Source organism: Gracilinanus agilis, chromosome 1 (assembly GCF_016433145.1).
Source record: "Gracilinanus agilis isolate LMUSP501 chromosome 1, AgileGrace, whole genome shotgun sequence".
Lineage (NCBI taxonomy): Eukaryota > Metazoa > Chordata > Mammalia > Didelphimorphia > Didelphidae > Gracilinanus > Gracilinanus agilis.
The window spans coordinates 351,742,257-351,759,445 of NC_058130.1; the positions used below are offsets into that span (position 1 = coordinate 351,742,257).

At 34.1% G+C, this 17,189-nt stretch overlaps 1 protein-coding gene across 1 annotated transcript in view; it reads right to left on the minus strand.

Moving 5' to 3' along the window:
- Positions 1–17,189, minus strand: part of CWC27 (CWC27 spliceosome associated cyclophilin) — a 348,895-nt gene that overhangs the window by 249,167 nt on the left and 82,539 nt on the right. The window lies entirely within an intron of this gene.

Here is a 17,189-nt window from a genome sequence, read left to right on the forward strand (position 1 = left end):
ATATAACAATTAAAAATTACTTTTGTTTCAGAAAATGGACATCTTAGTAGAAACCAGAGCACTTCTCAGTACACAAAGAATTCAAGAAAGCTTAAATTAGATAAATTTTGAAACAAATGGTTAAATGAATTTCATCAATTCCTAAATACAAAAAGACAAATTAAATTGAACATAGTCAACTAAATTATATATTAGTAAACAGATATAATTGGGTATGAAAAAAAGTACCTGGTTTTATTGTAATTATCTGGAGAGCTACAAAAAAATTAGAATGAAAAGATACAAAGAAATAAAAAGTTTTATTAATAAATATAAATATTTTAAACCACAAATGTTAAATATATAGCATTCTAAAAATTAAAGGAAACAATCTGAATTGCAAACTTTAATACTCACCTAAATATAGAATATCTTTTAAGCTAAAATATTGAATAAGGTGTTATTCAATATTTTAAGATACTTAAACAAATGCATGTATATTTTATGCTGTGATAAAGTATTTAAGTATTTTATTATAATCTGCTTATTTGCTTTAAAATATACTGAAAAAAAGAAGTGCTCCAAAGCCCACGAAAGGTAAAAATAATAATTGTCAGTAACAATATTTTATAAATATTTCTCGTTTTACCCACAACCACCCTGAGAAGTAGATCCTATTATTATCCTAATCTTAAGATGAAGAAATTGAGCCAGGAAAAGGTTAAATGACTCACCCAGGGAGGTTCATATAGCTAGTAAGTATCTGAGGCTAGATTTGAACTCAGATCTTCCTGACTCAAGGTCCAGTACTCTATCTACTGCCATCACATTATTGTTGTTCTAATGTTAAATAAAAATACATTTCAAAAATTCAGATGACTCTGGTTTAAAATTTAAAGGAACTGGAAATTAGCAAGAATATGATTATTCTCCCTCTCTGATACACATTGGTCTCACAACATCCCAAGAGCCCCAAATTCTGAAAATGTGTCATAAAATTATCAAAACATCATCATTTTTAAAAATAAAAATATATACATTGGTAGAGAGAATTTCCTCACTCAGTATTTCCAAATATCAGTGAAATCATAAGTCCAGTCTCTATACTTCATCCCTGAATCATAAAGTACTTTAAGGAAATAAAAAGCGATGAGAAGAAAGAATCGACACATAAGGTACTACAATGGCATACAAATTGGAAATAGTGGTCTCTATGAGATACTTTCCTAATATGAGACATATTTAGAACACAAGGTTCATTATCCTTTTAATATCACATAAACTCACAGGCTTCAAACAGCTTTTAAATATGACATTAATTATGTCATTAATTAAATATGACAATATGACATAAATAAACAATTCCTTATAATTTCCAGAAATGTATATTGTTGTGGGCTAAGAATTGGGAGCAAAGGGGAAGGAGAGAGGGAGGAAGAAAAATGGTAGTGATACTGCTCTTCTTAAGAGTAATAAATACTTAATCATTCTATTACTTATAACCCTTGTAAATATCTAGGAACATCTACTTATTTCCAAAAACTGGTTATATGGAAAAAAGGCCATTTTTCTTCTTTAACATAGTAAAAAAGAAAAGCAATATGCCCTGAGCAAAAAAAAAAAGATTAAAAAGCTTAATTCCTACCTCCAAGTCTCTCCCAATTGGAGAATTGCTGGCTATAAGAAAGGATGAATCCATGACCCACAAGTAAAAACTGGATATCAGGCACACAGGGAATTTGTAGGCTACAAAAGAGCCCCCAGATGGGAACTGTCAGACAAGTAGCAATGTTTCCTCAAGCCTTGTCTATGGAATCAGAAAAATTTCCAAGTGGCAAGGAACCAGCTTGTATCTTGCCACAGTTAGGAAATTTGGGGCAATATCAACACTATCAAAGCCAAACTTACATATAGTGCTTTGTACTTTTCAAAGCACTTTTACATTTATTGAGTTAGATGCTATTTGTTTAAGAGGACAAGGGAGAAAGTAGAGTTTGAGAGTTGAGTGGATAGGAAAGAGAATGAAAAGTGAAACAGGTCTTCTAAATATTGACCTGTTTTCTTGTAGACAGGGAAACACAATTTACAAATTAAACATAAGCAAAAATAAGACTAAATATTTCTGGATCTAAGAAATTAAGGATGAAAGTGAGATGGAGCTATTTATTATACTACTGAGAAAAGGTGGGAGTAAGAGATGAAGTCTATGATTTCAAAAATGTTGGGAACACTTTAGCTCCTTCCACTGGTACTTATCAGTGACTTCTCTATAACTTACTATATTTTCAAAGAGTTTCCAAGAACACTGAGAGGAAAATAATTTGCTTATCACATAGTATGTCTTTGAGGCAAGACTTGTGCTTCACAATGCTCCCTCTCCAAGATAACAATAGGATAACACATCCAGGTGAAGAAAGGTTTACTTGTGAAAGATGTCTAAGATGTCTAATTATAGATGTTTCTATATTATAATGTCTTATGAAGTTGAATTGAATATATGTATTAATGCTTATTTTTTAACAACAAAGGAACCAGCAATTATAAATTTACAAAATTTAGAAAAAAATATTTAATATTAGTATAATGTCACCCACAAACAGAAGCTAGAGGGTTTAATTACTGTGAAATGTTTTTTAATCTGGACTTGGCATTGGATCTCCTCAATGAGAGATGAATGAACATCTTTGGTGAGCAAGTGTCCCTATTTTATGCCTCATCTAATATTAATGATCAAAAAATCTTGGAACAAATTTATTTCTGTTATTAGATTTTTAAATGAATCCTGAAATTTGTTTTATTTTTCAATATTTTGATAACTAGATTTCAATATAATTGGTTTCCTTTGAGATATTTCTTTTATGCATTTAAAAACATTTTTTTGAGAAGTGGTCAACAGGCTCCATCAGACTGCCAAAGGAATTCATGAAAGAAAAATGGTTAGGAATCTCTGAACTAAAAGAACTCAAAGGTCCCTTTCACTGCAATATCCAATGATTCGAAGACGTAATTAGGCAGCTTTGTGTAGTGGAAAGAACTGTCTACTGAAAATTAGAAGGCTAATTGTGGTTCTTCCATTAACTAGCTATGTAATTTTGAATTTCACAACTTTTATGCATTGGGTGACTTAGCTAAAATATGGGAATAATACCTGCCTTAACTTCCTCACAAGACAATTTTAATGGGGGGGGGAAAGATATATGTAAAAGAGGCTTGAAATGCACAATATAAATTCAAGATATTATTTCAAGCCTTATATATCTGAAATATCAAGCATTAGGTATTATAAGAAAGGGAACAAGAAGAAGTTTTCCATAGTGGGAAAACTAGTAAGTCCCCAGGAGCCATTTATCCACACTCTTGGCAAGGAGACTGTGGACTGACTACCTGAGAAGAAACAGAATATCATGACCTTTATGCCATAGAGAATGGATGAAGAGAAGAGAGGACACAATGAGAATGTGCTCTAAATAAATCAATGAATCAACTGTTCAGGTTCAGCAAGCATTTTGAAATGAAATACCCATGATACCCAGGCACTGTGCTAAGCCCTGAGAATATAAAGACATAACTGAAATGGTCTTTCCTTGCCTTCAAAAAGATTACATTCTATTGTGGAAAACAACAAGAATGCAAATAAATATATAGAGAATATTTTAAAAAAATTTTTAAAAACTCATTTTGGCAGAGAGAGAACAAGGGGTTGGGTACAATCTAGAAAGAGGTCATATATAAGATAATGCCTCGATTGATCCTTGAAGGAAACTTGGGCTTCTAAAAGGCAGAAGTCATAAGAGGAAATTCCAGGCCCAAAGGTAGGAAATATAGGGTTATTTTGGCAGAACTATGAAGTACAGGTAGAAGAGTAGGGCATAAAAAGATTGAAAAAGTACATTTGGGTTAGGCTGTGAAGGGTTTCAAAAAGGCTATCAGAGAAGTTTATTTTGATCCTAGATGTGATACGGAGCCATTGGAGTTTACTACTATGGGAATAACATGGTCAGTCCCGTACTTTAGGAAAACCACTTTGGCACCTGCATGGAGGATGAATTAGAGAGGAGAAACTTGAGGCCAGGAGATGAATTAGGATCCTCAACATCTAAAAGTCAACTGCATGGGACAGAAAAGGGGAGATAACATATAATAAAAAGGTATGGGAAAATTACCCAGCTCAAGTCACTGGTTTTGTTTTGTTTTTATAAGCTAGTTTTTCAGGGACCTTAAAACCACTTAATAAGGTCTTTTGCCTTCAGAATTAGATTCATATAGTAGCATTAAGGGCAAGCTGAAGGATTAGTCATATTAATTCATATACTCACTAATTTCAGAAATGGAAATTTGATACTTTGATACCTGGAAAAAGTTAACACAGTGTGCAGGAGCAATGTCAAAGCATATAAGATGACACTCAACCTTTTCTTGTTTTGATAGAAAAGGGATTTGGAAGCAGAATAGCTATGGGTACCTGACAGGGAGAAGAGAAGCCTACAAAGAAAGTAAAGGAAGCAGAGAGACTAGACACCAAAAATAAACATATGGCATCTGGCTTCAGCTTATCTCAGTTATGTGTCGACAAGGAGAAGTTGCACATACTGGGTGGCCCAGGCAGGCACATATATGGTATTCAGTAACTAGTTTCAGGTGAAATTTACAGTTGAACTTGAACAACATATCAACAACCCACAGTAATAAATACTTCAAATCAAGAACTACTTCTTTCAGGGTAGATTATACCTAAAATGCAGCATAATTAAAAAAAAAAACCCAACCCTTTTTAAAGTATGTAACATGGGTACTATAAGGGTATAATTTTACTTTAAATAATAATAACTATACAAAATTAAAGTTTGGAAAACATTTTACATAAGTTATCTAATTTGATTCTTACAATAACCGTATTAAGATAAAAAGTATACAAATCTCAAAATAAGCTTTCAGGTGAGTGGGATTAAGGAGTAATTTCACTGGTATAGAGTCCCGTGGGCACTGAAAGGTAAAAAGTGTCATGGCCAAAAAATGTCAAAGGTGGAACTTCAGGCAAGGGCTTCTGCCTCAACAGCCTACTCTTTTTCCACTTGAGCATACAGCCTTTTCAATAAACATTATACACAAATTAAAACAATTCCTTCTATATTTTTATGTGGAACTCTATCCCATACATATTTCTGTGTATTCTGTCTGAAATTCAAAATTTAATGACAAAAAAATAGTTGCTTCAATATTTATATATGAATAAAGCTTAAAGCCTTTTGCTTTTGAAATGCCATTCTGTCACTCCCCAACTCTAGCTCACTCTTGAATATTAAGTCCTCAACTTCTGAATGCTCTGAGATTCATCATCTGAAGAAGTAATGCTTCATGTTACATGACCAGAGAAGCCACATTACACAAAATGCCTATACCCAAGAAACATGGTATCTTGACAGTTTACCCAAAGCATAGTACAAATTTACATTGTGATTTTACCTTTACCCACATCTAAGCATAAAAAAAAAGGCATGAAATTCAACTACTCAACAATCACTATTCAAGAGGCCTAATTACAAAAATAATTACTCAAAGGAAATAATATAGGATCTGATACTAGAAACCTCCAGAATTCCTTCTTTTACTAATATACAGGAATTTTTCATTAATATTTTTATTTTTTGAAAAAAAACTTTATTTAAAATGCTAAATTAAAATTCTTGGAGTAAAGTAACACTATAAATTTAAATGAATTCTCATGATAGTAAAACAAATGTTTCCTCAAAAGAGAACTAAGTCAAACCACTACATAATACTTTTGAATAAACTCTAAATAATAAGCTACAAAACAGACATACACCAACAGGGTAGAACACTATCCCCATACTCAAAAAACAATTACAGTCCAATATTCACTATCCAAGGGCAAATAACCCACTATATAGATCTTTTTTTTCCTTCTTTTACTTTTTACTAACTGCTTGAATCATTTCACTGTCAATATTTTTTCTAATGTTCAGAGAAAATCTAGAAGAAGGTTAAGGCCTTTTTTCAACTTGAGTTTCTCTCATTAGTGAGTTTTTGCCCTTCAAATCCAAAGGTAGTCAGGAGTAGTAGTAGATAGAGCACGAGACTAGAGTCAGGAAGTCCTGAGTTCAAATCCTTCCTCAGATACTTATTGCCTATGTGACTCTGGGCCTGTCACTTAATCTTTTTCAGTTTCGATATCCTCTTATATAAAATGGGGATAAAAATGGTCCCTACCTCATAGGATAATGAAGATCTCAAAGAATAACATATATAACATGCTTTGCAAACCTTAAAGAGCCATAAATGTTAGTTATTATTAGTATATCCTATCAGTTGCCAACTTGGTATTGCTACCGCATCTCTTTCAACCAATCCCTTCTCTTCAATCACCTAGACACAACCCCAGTTTAGTCTCCTAGTTACTTCACAGATGGGCTACTGCAATTGCCTTTTAATTAGTCCAAAGCCACTTCTCCTTTCTCACATTTTCTCTCAGTGATCTATTAGTTTACAAGGGTTCAATCCTCATCTTTCTGTACTTCTATATCTTTCTCCGATGTTTCTTTCCATTCATGTGGTCCCCATCTTGATTCAAATCCTCATTAGCACTCACCTGTACTAATTACAGTGGACTGTTAATTGATCCCTCCAGCAATACTCTCTATTCTCAATTCCATCCTCTACATAGTTGCAAAAGTAGTCATTTTAAAATACAGATCTGAATCAAGTTGCTTACTTTCTTCAACTCCCAAAAGTTTCTTTTCACTAAGATAAAATATAAACTCCTCTGTTTAGCATTTAAATCTTTCACAACCTGGCTCCAACCTACCTTTCCAAAATAATTATGCATTACTTTCATTCACATACTTTTACCCTCATTCATACATTTTTGATCCAACAGAACTGGTCTTCTTTCTGATTATCAAACACATTACATTCCTCATCTTCACGTCTTCTTTGCAGAAGGTATGTGTGTGTGTGTGTGTGTGTGTGTGTGTGTGTGTGTGTGTATTTGTATGAAACTTCCTTCAATAGAAGTTTCTTATAGTCAAAAACTGTCTTGTTTTTATCTTGAATATCCTATACCTAAGCCAGTGCCTGGCACATAGTAGACAGACACTTAATTAACATTTAATTAATGCTTATTGGTTGTTTGATAATACTCCTCTGCTCAAGAAGCTTTAACAGCTCCCTATTGCCTTTAAGATTTAACATAAACTCCTTTGTTTGGCATTTAAAGCTCTTCATAATCTGAGTTTCAACTTATCTTTCCAGACTAATTACACATTATTCCCCACCTTCACATACTCTATTTTCCAGCCAAACTGGCTTACTTACTGTTCCTCCTACACAACATTCCATCTCCCACCTCCATAACATTGCACAAGCTGTCCCCATGCCTGGTATGCTCTTCTTTCTCACCTTTGCCTCTTGGAACTCCTAGTTCTAGTCAAGGCTCAGCTTGAAAGACTTTTCCTTTTTATTTTGTCTATAATATAGACAATATTTTCCACTTATTTGTTTAAATGCCATTTATTCGCAATAGAACATAAACTTCTTGAGGGCAAGGACTGCCTTGTTTTTGTTCCCTTTGAATAAGAGAGTCTAATATATATTAGGTATCATTAAAAATACATTTGTTGAATAGTTTGCCAAATGATTAATTCACTTCTTCAGTTGTAATTCTTGTTTTGTACATTTTGGTGGGTGTCTGGAAGGAATTGGGAGAAGGGAAAAAATGATCCTAATGAGAAAAGCTAAGTTTGAAAGCTTGTAGATTTCAGTTCTTCTGTATTAGCTAGCCTAATCTCCACAATCACAGAGAGTTGGTAGATTTAGACACATCTTTACTTCCTAAGTCTGATAATGAAGGTATAACACGAAGTATACCACATGAGCATATTCCCTTTTCTGAGAAAGCCTAGAAATACAGGGAAGAAAGCACCAGAAATCTTTGCAAGAATCCCTGTTCTCATATTTCATATCCAAAGTAGGCAGACTTAAGAGGTTAAAATTAGCAACAGCATTTCTGGGTGCTTATCCAAGCCTCTGGAGGTATGAAAACATTACTTATGGCTATTTATTATTTCTTGCTTCATAATTTTAGGTTCAATCCAGTTTCTTAGGAGATCTTAACCTCTACTTCAATGCTCATATTTTATAACAATACTGCTTTCCAAATTCTTGGAATAACCACTCTAGTAAGTCATTTTGCACTTGTTGGTCAGTCTAACATAATTTGTATGTGGTTGAAAATATAAATTCCATTTAACAGTGTCAACCAGCAGAATAGGTCCAAACAAGAAATAAACAATGCCCTATCCAACTGAAAATGACAGGAAGAAAATGACCCAGGGAAAGATTGTAATTATAACCACATTGGAAGTTGTCCAAGACCCCATAGTTCACATCTTTGCCATTACAAGATTATTCCCAAATATTTAATGACCAGGTTAAAAATATTTTTGATTTAGAGTATATTTTGAAGAAAACAAAAGAGAAGTCACAAATGAGAAAAACTGCTAAAATCTCCCTTGAAATCAAAAAGCTACTTCTTGATGTAGTGTTTTTAAACATAACAGGAATTAACTTTTCTTGGCAAAGATGAGAATGACAAAAAAGGCTCCCATTGCATTTTTATGTAAATAATATTTTTATAATCTTACTATATATTCTAAAATTATAAGATCTTGATACGTGTTGATGCCCAGCAAATACGTATATACCAAGGCAAAGATAAAAGAAGCAGGAAAGAAATCAGAATTTAGTTACTTTCTTAAAAAATTATAGCAGATGAGCTCCACCTACAGGGCAAAAAAAGATCATTTTAAAATGAATTTTAAAAGATTTCTCATGTTCAGAAATAACTCCAAAAGAACAACAAATTGTGATTCCCAAACAACAATAAGTAATCTAATAAATATCCACCACTAAGGCTTTCACATTTTATACTGAGGGAAATACAGTATGATGTAAATGTTCTTTTACCTCCCTTCCCCCAAATTGCCTCATTCTTGCTGCAGTGAAGAGAAAAGATTTCCTATCTTTTAGGGATATTTAACTTTGTGACTAAATTTCCTTACTTACATATAGTACAATTCTCAAACCCTATAAAAGTAAAAAGTCTCTTCAGAGATGATACTCAAGTAAAGAAATACAGATTTTTGACCCTTGATTTGGGAGTATGTCTGATTGTGGGGCATAAAATTACATCAGGCTTCAAAAGGTTGTCTGTGATACTTTTACTAGAGGGCCCTGACCTCTTGGTTTTTTCAATGAATTAAGAGTATTTAGAATTTAAAAAGCTATCTTTCACTTGTAAGTTTTTATATCGAACTTACTATGCAAACTTCAGTAGGAAAAAAAAATTAGGATAAGTCATTAAAAGAAAACTTGACTGTCTATAAATGTATTGAAAAATTACATTGCTAAATACCATTCTCTATTTGAATCATATAAACTAATTCAGTCTAGTTATAGATTTAAACATCATCCCAAGTGAACAGTTATAATGGATTCCAGATGTTTCTTTCCCCATTGGAAGAATACCACAAACTATCAGTGAAGATACTTTGCAAGGTCCCCTGCCCAAAGTGATAGAAGGTTAGTATGGCCCCCACCTGTTCTATTCAAAATAGACAATGAGAAAAAAATAACCAAAGAGAGAAATCTTCAAATATGCCTAAATGAGAAATGTGACATATGCACTCATTTGGTACAGACACAGCGAGTTTATTTGACTGACAATAATAGCTTTTAATTTATTTTTGATTGGCCAAATGATTACTCCTCTATACCATTCGCAAATATTCATTTTTCCCCGTCTTTTTCATTTTTGCAATCAAGTATGTGGAGATGACAGGTAAGAGAAGACTGAAAAAAAAAGAGTGATATAATTTTACCAAAAGCAGATTCCAGTGGGGGCAGCTGGGTAGCTCAGTGGATTGAGAGTCAGGCCTAGAGACAGGAGGTCCTAGGTTCAAATCCGGCCTCAGCCACTTCCCAGCTGTGTGACCATGGGCAAGTCACTTGACCCCCATTGCCCACCCTTACCACTCTTCCACCTATGAGACAATACACCGAAGTTAAGGGTTTAAGAAAAAAAAAAAAGCAGATTCCAGAACCTAAAACTGTCATAAAGTTAGCAAACTTGAAAAAAAATAACAATGATTATTGACGTTGCCTATAAAAAATAAACTAAATGATAAATTAATAAAATAAAGAGATGAGAACAAGATCTCCCCCTTTCCCCATAATCCTCAAATACTGTTTTCTTTTTCTTTATTTTCTTTAAATAGAAAAAAAGGAAGAAAGGAAAGATAGAAGGAAGGAAACAGTGAAGAAAGGCTTCGGAATATTTAGAAGATGAATAAGTGTTGTCATTTCACTATTTATATAGGAATGGGGTCTGATTTTTTGTCTAAAAGAATCGAATAATGAACACTAAAAGAGAAATATTAATGTAAGAGAAAAGCCTAAATACATGCTCAAGTATGTGTATATAGACATAAATCTATATACATACAAACATACATATACACATATATAAGATTACCCTCCAGTAAAAAGAAATATTAAATGACACATATTTCATATAATTTAAGTTACTCATCCAAGTAGAAAGCATTTCAAAAGAACTGGTCTGCAAAGTAGTTTGAATATTTTAAGTTACATCATGAAAAATATATCAGTTGAAAGTTATACGTTGCCACATATTCATACTACTATCAAGGGAATAATCTTCTAGGGATTAACTTTTTATTATTTGGTTTTACATCAAGGATGAAACCAATAAAGTTTCAGTGTAATTTATTTGGCTTTTTTCTCACTTTATATAAAAACAGACTTTGTATTTAAAGATACTGAAGAATCACAGAATGTTAGGGATAAAACAATTATCTGCTTCAGGGTCCTCATATGAGGAAAAGGAAATACAATGAGATTGAAAAGACTTGCTCCTTCAGGAAGGAAGGGATCCTTTTCTAAAATTATTACATTGTAAAAGGCTTTGTAGGTTATCTAGGCCAAAGCCTTCATTTTACACATGAAGAAACTGAGACCCATAGGTGAAATGATTTGCCTAAAGTTTGCAAAACTAGTAAATAGCAGAACTGGGATTTAAATTCAAGACTCCTGACTTGCAATGTAGCCTTTTTATCCTGATCCCAGGTTTAAGACATTTCTAGGCTATAACAATAAAACAGCTTCTACTGGTGATATGAGAAGGGTCATTTCATCACAGGGGACAGGTGATTTTTACAGGATACTCTATATAAATTGGATATCAAGTCCTATGGAAGCCCTACCCTGAGCATATTATTTCTCCCCTGTGACTCATAAGAAGGACTGTACTCAGTGACTAGACTCTAGCCTCCACAATCCAAAATGCTATTTTTTTAAGGGAGATAAAGTAGAACAACAACCTTGATAGGTCATTTTGTTCTATTACACTCAAAATGAATACATTTGAAAAGCAGCAAACTAGTAGCTATTTAAACCAGAGATACTGTTATGAATTATATGTTCAAAATTAAGTTTAAATAGATCTGATGGAAAATTTAGCCTACCTAAAGAGCTCTAATTTCAAGGAAAGTAAAGAGTTAAAAAACATATATCTTTTCAAAGATTGTTCTAGTTTTCAGATAAATTTTATGCCACATGATTAATTCAACTTTTGTGTTCTATTTTTAAAATGGAGAAGCTTAAGTAGTGATCAAAAATAACTAATAAACACAAGTTTATAAAAAAAATCAGTATGGTAGAATAGTCTTTAGGGAGCATGCCTGGAAACACAATCACTGCTTTTAAAGAATGATAGAAGCAAACATATCCTTTAGCATGGCTGACTATATTTGAGATACCAACAAATTTAAGGATTCTTCCTAGTAATTGTAGATAAGGCCATAAATGTTTGGGGTCACTTTACTGTGAAACCCTGCAAATTCAAACTGTTGTGCTGAATTATTTAACACTGACTAAGGATAGATTTTAGGTAAACAAGGCAGAGAAAATGCATTTTGAGATGAAGTTTCTTATGTAAGTATATTTACAAAACCAAGGTTCTGTTGCTTAAATTACCTCCAGAGGAGTCAAGAATTCTATTTACATTTCTTTAGATGGTACTTTGACTTCAATGGTATGAGTCATCCCCCAAATGATTCAAATCCAACTCCTCCAGGCCATCTCATCCTATATAATACTTATTCGTGTTTTTCTATAAATCCTTCATAAAAGATCCATCCAATAAACTAGTAGGTTTCCTCTAGTTGTTTAACTATCTTGTGAGTTCTGATATAGTAGTCAAATTATAGTAGTCATTCTTACATGCTATTATGGTCATGAATGTTACTGACAAATATAACATTTATATTTATTTACAAACACATCCTTGATAGTCAAACTACTTCCTGTGCACAAGCCACTGTTAATAATATGCTGTAGTCTGCTCATAGTGACTATGCATCATTCCCATCTTAAGGATCACTTGTAATGCATTATTCTGAAATCATGGTGGTTCAATGATATCTAATCATTTTGCAATGCTTTTGAAGCATCAACAACAGCAATAAGCAAACGGGGATCATGGAAAGAGCTACACAGTTTCCCAAACATAATCCAATCAAAGCTTATTATTCTAATAAATTTTGGATCAAGTTCATTATCTATCTGCAGTGCTGTCCAAAATACACTACTAGGGGCGGCTAGATGACTCAGTGGATTGAGACTCAAACCCAGAAAAGGGAAGTCCTGGGTTCAAATTTGACTTAAGACACTTCCTAGCTAAGTGACCCTAGGCCAATTTTATATGTGTGTATACACACATGTGTATGTATGCATACATGCCTGTATGTATGCATGCGTGTATAAATATAGATGAGAGGGTTTTTAGCAATTTTAGCATCCTAACATGATACAAATCTAACAAATCTAGCTGCATGTCTCAGCCTGGGAAATATGCCTTTTTAATTCATTTGGTTTTTACTAGTATAGTATTTTGCACATAATTATATACATGTTTTCTCCTTATGTAGAATGTCAGCTCCATGAGAAGTAGGACTATTTTTTCTTTAGGTCCTTAGTGTTTGCCTCATCCCTGGAACATAATTATGCACTTTTAAAAATGCTTGTTAATTGACTAATGATTGGATTAATTTTTTGAATTATTATAAATTTCTCTGAAAACTTCAAATGATTATAGTGTCACAAGCAGCTATCTGAAAGAGCTATCTGAAAGTTGATTCTTTCAATTGTTTTTATTTTCTAAGGAGACATTACTGCTTGGAAGCTTCAATTTCTGTCCTCTGAAAAGTCTAAAAATGAGCATATATCCTAATTGGTACTGCCTTTAACTGTCATGTTCTTCTGTTTCTCAAGGAATTTAAGTATTTGCCCAGATGAGGCAGTTTTGGGGCTTGAAACAAGCTTCCCATCCAGTCCAGGAGTACCTAAAAAATATTCCTAGAAGCCAGGAGTGGTGGGTGGAAAGACTTTACCAGGGAATCTGGGAGAACATATATATAAGAGTCCTGGACCCGATGAGCTATATGATCTATTATTCCAAAGATGTAATAAATATCTTTCATTCCCTCATTTGTAGACTTCATGCACTGTCATTTTAAGTAAAATAACTAACTTTTAATTGAATTTGTGTATGTTCTAATTCTTTAGCAAAATTATGAGAGCCCAATGAAAATAGCTGGTGTCACATGTGGAATTTTTACCAAATGAGATCCGTCTCTGTCTCTGTCTCTTTTATCTCTCTCCCTACCCCCAAAAGCATTATAAGGGTATTCTGAGTGGGTTGTGAGCTAATTGGTAGTATTGTATGGAAATGTGCTTTTAGCCACTGGAACTATGCACTGAAACAAAGGACAAGGTACCACAAATTCTGATGGAGTAAGTGGGCCAGTTGGAAATTACAGTTTTTAGGGGGAAATGAATAATAGGCAGTTTGTATGTGATGTAACTGAGAAACTGGCTGCCCAATGTAGATAATCAAATTATCTGGCAAGACACAGGAGCAGTACCTCAAATGGTAGAAATGACTAAACAGGTTTAAGGACGTTTTCTAGATTATTAGGAATTCAGAACCATTGCCTTTCCCTGGAGATGTCTTCAAAAAGAAGAAAAACTCATTCAGTGGTTAGAGCTCACAATAAATTGTGATGAACTCATCTAGAACATAAGAGTCAAATGGATATTGGAGACAGAATCTAGAACAGAGGAAAAGAATGAGATTTTTTTGTACTGGCAACAGGAAAGGATATCTAAAATTCAATCACCCAAGAAAGTAAATTACCTATGAAAAGTCAATTTCTCCCCCACAGAGCTCAAGTTGTTCAAGCTTGATTGTTCAGATGCTACAGTTCTGATGCAGACTTGGAAAAAGTAACTGGAATCACCCTATTAGATCAACAAGTATTGGGAACATTTATTTGAGAGACCTGGGATGCTTCCATCTGGAAGATATTTATTATGAACTTTTTTAGTTCAGTGTTCATCTTAGGGAATTCGGGGTGTGTGTTTATCTCATGACACAAGTAAGGGTGTGCTGTTTAAATGCTGAGAGGCATCTTAAACTCAACATGTCTAAAATAGAACTTCTTGTTTTTCCCTCTAAGTCCACCCCATTCGCAAAATTAACTATTTTTGTCAAAAGAACTATCACCTTGCAAGTCTCTTCAGGTTTTTAACCTCAGCATCCTTCATGATTCCTTACTTTTATTATCCTCATATTTCTAATCAGTTGTCAAATCTTACCATATCTACCTCCACAACACCTCTCATAAGCAAACATTTCTCTCTACTCACAGACACAATTTTAGGCCTTTATCATTGCTAATCAGGAGGATTACAGTAATCCCCTAATTGACCTATGTATCCCCCAAGCTGTTCGTCATAAAAGTCTATCTTATATACAGCTTCCAAAGTGATTTTCCTTAAATGAAATCTGACTATGTAACTCCCCTACTAAATAAGCTCAAATGGCCCCTTCCAGCCTCTAGGATAGTGGTTCCTAAACTTTTTTGGCCAGCTGCCCCCTTTCCAGAAAAAATATTACTTAGCACCCCCTGTCACATTCTATCACCGCCCCCTTAAAGTTATTCACCACCCCCAAATGCACCTGTGGCCATCATTGCTCCCTTGTATTGCTGCAGCACCCACCAGGGGGCGGTGGTGCCCACTTTGGGAATCACTGCTCTAGGATAACACATAAACTCCGGTTTAGTTTGATGCTCTACCCTATCTCTTAAAGTCTCAATGTACATTATACCCCTTCCCACACTCTGACATCAAAACAAACTCTTTGTTCCTCACATATATTTCTTCTCCTGTCTCCATAGGTGACACTCACACCTGCAATGCTTGCCCTACTTATTTCTACTTTACAGCTGACTTCCTTTAAGATTCAGTCAAGTACTGTCTTCTGCATAAAGCTTTGCCTGATCCCCCAAATGCTAGTGCCCACTCTCCCAAACTACCTTGCATTTAACTACTTTGAACTTAATTGTATTCATCTTCTTTACATTTATTCTGTATATACTTATATATTTCTTGTTCCTGAGCACTTTTTGAGTAGAGAATGTTTCATTCTTTGAATTTGTATTCCCAGCACTTAGCAATATCACTAAAACAAAGTAGGTGTCTAATAAATGTTTGCTAATGTTGATGTTTTAAGAGTTTTTATTATGAAATTACCATTCCTCGGCTGAACAAATTATGGTATCTGTTGGTGATAGAATGCTATTGTGCTAAAAGGAATAATGAACTGGAGGAATTCCATGTGAACTGGAATGACCTCCAGGAATTGATGCAGAGTGAAAGGAGCAGAACCAGGAGAATATTATACACAGAGACGGAAACACTGTGGCACAATCGAATATAATAGACTTCTCTACTAGCAACAATGCAATGATCCAGGACATTTCTGAGGGACTTATGAGAAAGAACGCTATCCACATCCAGAGAAAGAACTGTGGGAGTAGAAACACAGAAGAAAAACTACTGCTTGATCACATGATTAGATGGGGATATGACTGGGGATGTAGACTCTAGAAGATCACTCTATTGCAAATATTAAAAATATGGAAATGTCTTGATCAATGATACATCTAAAATATGGTTTAACTGCTCATTGGCTATTGGAGGGAGGGGGTGGGAGGACAGTAGGGAAAGAACATGAATCATGTAACCATGGGGGAAAAAACTCCCAATTAATCAATTAATTAATTAATTAAATGAACTTAATTAAATTTTAAAAAAGAAATTACCATTCCTTTCCTTACTAAAGTGGCAAAAAGCAAAAGACATTAAAAATGTATCTAACTCTGACTGGGATAGGGGTAAGAAGTAAGGAGAGTGGTTAACTACTCAGACCAAGAGAAAGTCCAGACAAAACAGGAGATTCAAAAGTTCTCTGAATTTATCACAGTTTTAAAATGTTCAGATCTTAAATAAGTAGCTGGCTTATCTTCCTTTGGTCAATATAAAGGAGTAAATTTCAATGTAAGATTAACAATCAAGAGATACAGAGATTTTTGTGAATTTCTACAGAGTATGTGAGCAAGTCTATGTGAGGGATATGCTTTCAGGCAAAGGGACTGGAGCTATTTCATTATTGTGTTAAGTACGAAGGTCTCAAAGACAGGTAAAAAACAGTCTCTGCTCTCAAGAAACTTTAGTCTAACAATGGAGACAACATACAAAGAGGTATATGTAAAGAAAATATATACAGAATAAACTAGAGGTCATCACAGAGAGAAGTTACTATAAATTAGGGAGATTAGCTGGAAAGGCTTCTTGTAGAAGGTGAGACTTTGTCTTTGACTTGAAGGAAGCCAGAGACGCTAGGAGTGGGGTTGAGGAGGGAAAGAGTTTCAAGCATTTTCAGTCAGGGAAAATACCTGAAGTTAAGAGATAGAGCGTTGTGTGCGTGGAACAGCTAGGGGGCTAGTGTTTCTGAACTGAAGTGAAGGTGGAATGGTAGGTTGGGAAGTAACAGCTCTCCACTCAGAACCTTAATGTCTTCAAAGGATATTTGAGGGAGCTAAATGAGGAAAACAGAGGACCCAACAGTGGACTGGTTCCATTTTGAGGATATTCAAAGAAGAAAAAGAAGGAAGAGTAAAAAGAGTACTGTACAAAGGAGAAAAAAAGAGCTAGACCTTGCAGTTGTTCATAACTAGAGTAAGGAAGAAGCATATAAACATGGAGGA